Raw genomic sequence first — 9,509 nt, 5'->3', positions numbered from 1 at the left:
CTTTCCTATTTAGAAATTTGCCACAGTTATCAGTACTAGAACAGAGCTTGTCCTTCAAGGATCATATCTATTACACGTTGCTCCCTTCCTCTTTGTCTGCTATACACACACACACACACACACACACGCACACACTCAGTGCACAAATCAGGCAAAACTCTCATCATATGCTCAGTGGCAGAATGGATCATTCAAAAATTAAAATATTTGGTGCGCTTGGCTGGCTCAGTTGCTGGAGCATGCGACTCCTGATCTCAGGGTTGTGAGTTCAAGCCCCACATTAGGCAAGGAATCTACTTTAAAAAAATTAAAATATCCATCGAGTATAAAAATGAATATATGTATTTCATGTTCTCATAGGAATACTATTACAATGGGACAGTGGGTTTCACCAAGGACTTGGCACTGAATGAGTCAGAGATATGGCCAAAAATACACCTGAAGAGAACAGATTATAAAATCTGTAATCACCTAGAACAATAAAAGTGTGTGACTTCACAATTTCTATAAAACGGACTTAAATGTACTCTATGCAATGATTATACGGGAGTCCAATGAGCTGTGAAGTACATAAAAGTCACATTGGGTCATATATTTGAACTGGAGCCTAATTTGATGGCCATAATATGGTCAGTGAAAATTTTGCTCAACTTGTTAGAGTTTAGGATGGCTCATATGAGATGATTTAATGATCCAGAATATCTCATAGATGCCTTTATTTTTTCTTGGTATGTTTCCCTGGAGCCAGCAGAGATATTTTAAACTATTCCCACGAGTCAGTACATCCAGTGCTCAAGTGCCCAATGCATTATGGGTAATGGTGGTCATCCTAGCCAACCTGCACCAGAGCACTGAAGAAGGAAGGCACACGGGAAGGGGTGGGGGCCCGGCACTTCATGCACCTGCTCAGCGGTGCCTGGCTCAGTCAGTAGAGCATGTGACTCTTGGCCTTAAGGTCACGAGTTTGGGCCCCACAATGGGTATAGAGATTACTTTAAACACACACACACACACACACACACACACACACACACATGGGGTACCTGGATGACTCAGTTGGTTAAGCATCTGACTCTTGATTTCAGCTCAGGTCATGATCTCGCAGTTGTGAGATCGAATCCCGTGTTGGGCTACACACTGGGTGTGGAGCCTGCTTGGGATTCTCTCTCTCCCTCTGCTTCTCCCCTTCTCTCTCTCTCTCTCTCTCTCTCTCTCTCTCTCTCTCAGAAACAAACAAACAGACAAACAAAAACCAACCACTCAGGATATACCCAGGGAAGGCAGTCCACAGGTGTGGGTTCTGGGAAGCTGTCCAGTTTGCAGGCAGAACATGGAATCTGGAGACCAGGACAATCGATGATAAGCAATTGTTTAATAAGGCAGAAGGTGTCTGGGTCATCTGACAGGAAAAGAGGTTGGTAGAAGGTAGTGACAGAACAGGTAATAAATTAACACACTTGGCTTGGTACTCTTGGATGCCACGGTCGCCCCATAAAATGCTTTTGAGTGACCCCAAAGGTCTGTGGCATGCAGCCATTTGTCACTTTGCCAGGACAAACATCGTAAACACATGACACCTGGGAACTAGTTGAATGAATGACCGGTGTCCCACCTCACCATAACTCTGGTTCTTTGCTCATGATTTGGCACGCAGAAACTTTCCTTAAGTGATAACAATAACCCCAATTTTTTTCCTTTGGAAAAGAAAGTCAGCTGCTGATGCCGGTACGGAAGTAAAGAGAAATTTGGTCAGAAAATGAAATATAAGTGAACGTCGAACTCAGTTGTGCTAGGCTTGAAGGGATGAACAGTCCAATTGGACACGATGCAAAACAAAACAAAACAAAACAAAACCAACAACGAAGAAATTGTTCGAATATGCCACGAAAGCTGGTCATCAAGGGAAAGTTACATGCTAGAGAAAGTTGGAAAGGAGATGGAAAGGTAAACGAGGCTCTGTACAACAAGCAGGCGGCTCTTTGCATCTGGAGAACAAGAGCCCCGTGTACAGACAATGTAACGGTTCGAAATGGCTGGGAGGAGCATCGCTCGAGCCTGTCATGGGTTCGCTGCGATCGGAAATCAAACTCGAGGGAGCTGCTACCAGGAAAGCACGTTTGCCGGCAGTGGCCTCTGCTCCCGCTGGCGTTCAGAGGACTGGGGTGGGGTTGGTGGGGCAAAAGCGACTCAGGGACTTAGTCCTGGGAGGCCTGGAGAGAACGCTCAGCAGATCATCAAAAGGGCATTTTTGGGTCCGGGAGCCAGGCAGAAGCCAGCCGACAGAGACCAGGACAGGAGCAGGAAGTCAGAGGTGCTCTCAGAGCAAACTTAACTTTGTGTTGTGTCCCCGGGCCGTGGACGTCACAACCATCATCTTCCTCTTCCCAAGTTGGGATGGGTCCTAAAAATTGTGACAGGGCTGAGCCTGCGGATTCGAAAGGAGGATCGAGGGCTCTCAGGTATAGAAGAGAGGGCCACCGAGCTGGAACCTGGAAGGGTGTGAGAAAAATTGCCCGGCAAGAAGAGCAGCTGGTGTCTCAGGGTCCGACTGCTGCAGAACCCCTCGTCAAATCAAGCGCCGTAGCGTCTGATTCTCTTTCTTTACTGGAGGACCTTTACACGGAGTTCTCCATGTGCGGCTCCCTGGAGAAAGGTTAGGGCAATGTGTGCTGTGTCGGTTTGAAGAAGGCGGGATCTCTGTTTCCCAGAATCCTCTTCTCTGTGGGGTTCCAGGTAGGCACTGGCCGTAAGAGGAAGTTGCATAAGATTTGGAAGGTGGGAGTGAAGCAGCAGCTGTTATCCTCTGAAGGCTGTCATGGTTGGGAATACTTGCAGATAGATGCTTGTTCTCACTCTCCTCTGCTCCCGATCTGCCTCTTCTTACCACCCCCTGATCCTACAGACTGATAGATAGTGTGGCCCCAGACTCACTGCCAGATGCTTGACAGTGATCCACAAAGTAACTAACCACACGGCTTCCCGCTGATCCCTGGCGAGCTTGCATTTGCCATCCCATGTCGGTGCTGGATGTGTTTAGCTTCCTGGATGGACCAAACAGTGACCTCTTCTCTGAGCCCTGACCTTTCTACTGGTCCTGCACGTCCCCAGGGTATTACTTGGGCATCTTTAGATGGAGCTCTAAAACACGTCTCATGAGAGGGTGGAAGACATTCTGACAATGAAAGAGTGGAGACCTTCTTCGTTCTTCCATATTACAAGAAAAAGAAGGAAGGGTAGAAGAGAGATAGAAGTTTTAAGTGGGAATCAAAGGAAGTGAAAGCTGGAGTCTCGCCAACCACAAACGTGGCGTATAATCTCGCCATTTGTTTAGGAATTCGTTTATGTCTTTGAATAAAGACTTTTAAGTTTTCTCCATAGTAGTTTTGATCCTATTTTGTTAGACCTATTCCTGGATAGTGTATAGATTTTGGTCCTATTATAAATGGCATTAAAAATTTTTTTTAATGTTTATTCATTTTTTTAAGAGACAGAGAAAGACAGTGTGAGAGAGAGGGGGAGACACAGATCTGAAGCAGGCTCCAGGCTTTGAGCTGTCAGCACAGAGCCCTATGCGGGGCTTGAACTACGAACCGTGAGATCATGACCTGAGCGGAAGTCAGATGCTCAACCCACCGAGCCACCCAGGTGCCCCTATAAGTGGTATTTTTAAAGTTAAATGTTCTAGGGGCGCCTGGGTGGCTCAGTCGGTTAAGCGTCCAACTTCAGTCAGGTCACGATCTCGCGGTCCGTGAGTTCGAGCCCCGCGTCAGGCTCTGGGCTGATGGCTCAGAGCCTGGAGCCTGCTTCGGATTCTGTGTCTCCCTCTCTCTCTGCCCCTCCCCGTTCATGCTCTGTCTCTCTCTGTCTCAAAAATAAATAAAAACGTTAAAAAAATTTTTTAAAAAAGTTAAATGTTCTAATTATTTGCTTACTGGTATATAAGGAAAGCAATTTGGGGGTGGGTGTAAAGATCTTACGTCTGGAAACTTTAGTGAACTTTCTCATCAGTTCTAAGAGTTTATCTGGAGAGGCTCTTCAATTTCCTATATTTTTTTTCTCCAAATTTTTATTTAAATTCTAGTTAGTTAACAGATAGTGTAATATTGGTTTCAGGAGTAGAATTTAGTGGTTTATTATTTACACACAACAGCCAGTGCTCATCACAACAAGTGCCCTCCTCAATACCCATCACCCATCTACCCCATCCCCCTGCCCACCTCCCTTCCAGCAACCCTCAATTTGTTCTTGAATTTTCTATGTATTATCTCCTAATTTTCACATGAAAGTTAATTTTCTTTAGGTGAAAAATCCAAATGAAATAATATAAACCTAGGACCATAATACCCTGTATTAATTTTCTTTGCTTTAACAACTAACGTTTATTTAACTCTTACTGGAAATCTGGTCTATGGAAGCGTTTTGCAAAGTGTGCTCATCCACCAGTATAAGGTTTTTCTATTTCATACTATATTCTTGTCTTGGAAGTTCACAAAGGCTCTGAGAAGTCCTGCAAAGAAATCTTTCTAACTTGGTTAAATCATGTATTTCAAATTTATTTCATCATGAAACCCCCTTTCAAGCAATATCTTCCGGTCTCCTGAGGAATTACTTTTTACAGACTACACTGTGGGAAATAATGGTCTTAGGAAACCCAGTCATCATGAAAATTGCTTAATTCCAGGATTTTCTCAAATAATCTACTGTCATTTTCACTATATTCTCTGGAAGTTAAGCTGGGGAGAACAAGGCTCTATTTGGCTTTTTCGGTTTCTACTTTTCAGTCTTTAATAATCACTCAATATAGGCCAATGCCAGCATTATAAAAGAAAAACATGCTTATTAAATCTTATGAGACTACCCACTACTTCTGTTCCTCAAGAAAGGTCCACAGCTGGTCACAGTGGGAGGTTGTCCTAAATCCTGTCAATACGTTTTGACTGATGTGGAGATGAGATCTTTTTCTGCTTCTATTACTCTTCCCGCTGAACCCCAGGTCGTCAGCTCTTAGGCCATGTTTTTTTCCCTTACATTGAACAGAACCCTGTGTGTTTTTCAAAAGCTGTCTTTTCTGTGTTCTGGATTATGTACAAAGACTACAAATTTATCAGAGTACAACTAAATAAATGGGCATAGAAAAGGCCCACAAGTAGGAGCATATTTTATTAGGGGGGGAAAGTTTTAATTATGTAAATCTTCCTTGTGTTACTATTTTTTAAGTAAACTTTACGCCTAATGTGGGGCTCAAACTCATGATCCCAAGGTCAAGAGTCACGTGCTCTAGTGCTGAGCCAGCCAGGAGCCCCTTGTATTACTATTTCTGATCAGAGTGTTTATTAGATCATTTGAAAGGATAATGTAAGTCTCTAGCTCAGTGGATCTCACGCTGGTGTGCATCAAAATCATGTGTGGAGCTCTGAAAAAATATAAATAGCTAAGCCCTACCTGAGCCCCTCTGAACTAGGATCTGCAGGGGGAAGATTAAGCACTTGTTCTTTTAAAGTCACTACAATTTGGGGCGCCTGGGTGGCGCAGTTGGTTAAGCGTCCGACTTCAGCCAGGTCACGATCTCGCGGTCCGTGAGTTCAAGCCCCGCGTCAGCCTCTGGGCTGATGGCTCAGAGCCTGGAGCCTGTTTCTGATTCTGTGTCTCCCTCTCTCTCTGCCCCTCCCCCGTTCATGCTCTGTCTCTCTCTGTCCCAAAAATAAATAAACGTTGAAAAAAAAATAAAAAATAAATAAATAAAGTCACTACAATTTATTCTCATGGAAACCAATTTGACAATAAATTTCATGTATTAAAAAAATAAATAAATAAAGTCACTACAATTTATTCTCTAGCGTCTACTTACAGCATTTCTTTTTTAATAAGCCATCTTCCCCTATGGCCTTGCCTAAATGTTCCCCCTGATTTTGATTTTAACTAATAAAAAATATTTTTAATGTCTATTTATTTTTGAGAGAAAGAAAGAGAGAGAGAGAGAGAGAGAGATGGTGGGAGGGGCAGAGAGAGAGAGACACAGAATCTGAAGCAGGCTCCGAGCTGTCAGCACAGAGCCCAACACAGGGCTTGAACTCACGGATCGCAAGATCACCATCTGAGCCAAAGTCAGACGCTTAACCGATGGAGCCACGCAGGTGCCCCTAATAAAAAATATTTTTAAAGAAAATAAATTCATTCCAAACTCACTTCCCAAACATATGAAAAAAATTTTTTCCATGTCTGGTTCTAGTCCTTGTTCACATAGAGACATTTTTGAATTCTGAATTTGTCACTGAGCATTTTATTTCTAAAATTTTCCATGCTATCCTATAGTGATACAAATTGTTATTTTGGGGACTTCTATAATATTCCAGAAGGTATTTATTTGTATCATAATCTAACTAACCATTCCCTTACTATTGGACACTTAAGCGGATTCTCTATCTTTTTTAAGTGATCTCTACACCCAGTGTGGGGCTCGAGCTCACCACCTCAAGATCAAGGGCTGGCCACTCCGCTGACTGAGCCATCCAGGCACCCCTGTTTCTCTATTTACAGTCCTCCAGAGAAAATGGCAATGAAGAACTTGATGGGTATGTTGCTTTTCTTTTAAATGAATTCCCTTGAGATAATTTTCTGAAAATCGAGCTATTGGGTCAAAGTGTATGAACGTTTTTTTTTTATGTGAGTCTGTTAATGATTACTAAATTGCTTCCCAAAAGGTTGAACGAATTCGCAAAGCCATTCCCCAACTCCCTGGCATAATTGCTGAGGTTTTCAGGGAGGGGCAGGCAATACTAGAGGTCTGTTGTTGGGTGTTCCCATAACAGGTGGAAGAAATATCTCCAAATCTACTAGTGACATTACCTTACCTTACAAGAAAACTAGTAACGACAGTATTCTGCCCCTGCTCAACTATCTTATCTACCATGTTCAAGAAGAATGAAACTCATTGACATTTACCACCTTTCATCCCACCCCTGTACTTACCTCTGTCACAGCACCGACCCCACTGCCCGTGGCCTTTACCTCCTCCACCAGATTGGGGAGATTCACCTTGGTGACCCACAACACCTCACACGTGGCCTGGCACAGAATAATCGCTAATACATGTGTATTGACTGAATCTTGACTTGCTCTTGATCTCTCAATAAAAGCACTTGAAACGGAATACTAGCTTTTATTTCTTGGGCTCAGCACTATGCAAAGTATTTTATATGGATTATCGCGATCTTCACATAAATCACATGAAGTAGGTCCTGTTATTACCCTCATTTTACAGATGGGGAAACTGAGAGGCTAGGTCAAGTTACTGGAGGTTACAAGGGTTTTTTATTTTATTGGTCAGTTTATGTATTTATTTAAAAGGAGATAGAAGTTTATAGAATACACAGCAAAGGGGCAATAGGCAGGGCAGCAAAGGAGAGACTCTCTGCCAGGAGGTGGGGGGGGGGGTGCTATAGTGATGGGGGTGAGTGAGAAGATATAGGAACGTATGGAAATTCTCTTTTTTGGTACCTGTGCCCAGTTAAGTAGCCCATTGGCCAGCCAGGGCCTGTGGCTATTTTGAGGCGGGTGGCCTAATGATCCTGTTTGCTCTCAGCCCCATGGTCACTGCAGGCCCTTCTGCCTTCCTCGGGTTTCCGCTGCTCAGGCCTGTTGCCTAAAAGTGGCCTCTGCATTCTCTACATCTCTCGAGCATGGCAGAGCCTTGACATGTGGGTGGAGGTCTCATCTTCAGTAGATGCTTCATGCTGGCCCTGAGCAGGGTGGGGTGGGAGGTGGGCCTGTCCCCACCCAAACTGGTGGGTCGATCAGGGGTTCTGGGGAGTTAGAGACCAGAGCATGGTATGAGATTAACATGCTGATGGGCGATTTGAGGGAAATTCCCTGGTGGCCAGGTCCATGGGGATTAGGGGGAGGGGACCTCTGATGGCATGGGCTAGAACCCCTGTGGAGTCATCATTTGTATACGGACATGTTGGGTTCACTCGGGCCCGCGGCAACATATTTTGCCTGTAGATCAAGATGGCAGCCAGACCCGCGGGAGCAAAGGATAAAAGTGGGGGCTGAAAGAAGCGAGGTGGCCCGGAGTCAGTGGTTTCAGGGAAGTGTCCCATCCGAGTCTGTAACATGTGCGGATTCACCCTGGACCAGCTGCCGCTGCCGATCACACGGCACACCGGCAACGGAGGCCTCAGGGGGACGGAGTGGGAGAGGAGAGGACAGCCTTACCTGTTCACCCGCAGACTTTCAGTTGTCTGAGGAGTGCTCGGGTTAGGCTGCCGAAGGGCTGGAAAGAGAAAGGAGAGGGAGGGAAGGATCCCTTGGAAGGGCAAGAGGGGACAGGGTGGTGCGGCTGGTTCCCCTGGGTCTTCGGATCCTCACTGAGGAGTAAATTCAGCCAGAGGTTCTCAGTTCCCCCAAGGAGGGCTAGAGTCGGTCCACCGAGAAAAAGTCCTGAGTAATTCATGGAGAATCCAGGGACAGTCCCGGCAGGGGTCCCCACGAGGGCCACTGACTGCGGGACGACCTGATCGGGTGGAGGCCCGCGGTGCGGCAGCGAAAGCATCCACCCAGGGCAGAACCAAGGATGTAGAAGTTTACTGAGTACACTGCAGGCGAGCAGCAGGCAGGACAGCAAAGGCGATGTCTGCCACTGGTTTTTAAAAATTTTTTTTTCAACGTTTATTTATTTTTTTGGGGACAGAGAGAGAGCATGAACGGGGGAGGGGCAGAGAGAGAGGGAGACACAGAATCGGAAACAGGCTCCAGGCTCTGAGCCGTCAGCCCAGAGCCCGACGCGGGGCTCGAACTCACGGACCTGGAGATCGTGACCTGGCTGAAGTCGGACGCTTAACCGACTGTGCCACCCAGGCGCCCCTGCCACTGGTTTTTAAATACCTGTGCTGAGGGGCGCCTGGATGCCTCAGTCAGTGGAGCATGTGACTCTTGATCTCGGGGATGTAAGTTGGAGCCCCATGTTGGGTGTAAAGATTACTTAAAAATAAAATCTTAAATAGAAACACCAAAACACCAAACATGCCCCACCCCCAACAAAAAATCCCAAAGAAAAATAAACAAGCAGAAAACCCCTGTGCTGAACAAGGCAATAGCTTAGGCTTTGGCAGTGGTTAAGTGAATAAACCCATTACAGTGTGGAGCACAAAACCCCCGGAGGTCTGATTGGCTGATTGTGACCCAGTAGACAGCACTAGTTCTGTTAGGAGTCACTCCCAACTGCAAGGGTGTCATGGAAGGTTATGCAGGTTGTGTCCGGCACAAGGGTATCTAGCCCAAGGGCAAGTGGAGTCTGAAATCCAGGCTGTGCTAAGTGCATTCTGCTCACCATGGAGCCTGGCACAGAGCTGTGCCTGTCTGGGGGGAAAGGACACTCGTTACCTAATTTGCACAATGCCACTGTGGGGCTAGTGACAGTCCTGGGTAGAGCACGTCACTTTGTAGGAAACTGGAGTGCCTGATTGCACAGAAGACAGAAACTTGCCAGGCTTCAGTATCGATAGAGCAAG

This window comes from Prionailurus bengalensis, chromosome E1, assembly GCF_016509475.1.
Source record: "Prionailurus bengalensis isolate Pbe53 chromosome E1, Fcat_Pben_1.1_paternal_pri, whole genome shotgun sequence".
Taxonomy (NCBI): Eukaryota; Metazoa; Chordata; class Mammalia; order Carnivora; family Felidae; genus Prionailurus; species Prionailurus bengalensis.
This window is presented reverse-complemented; position numbering follows the sequence as displayed.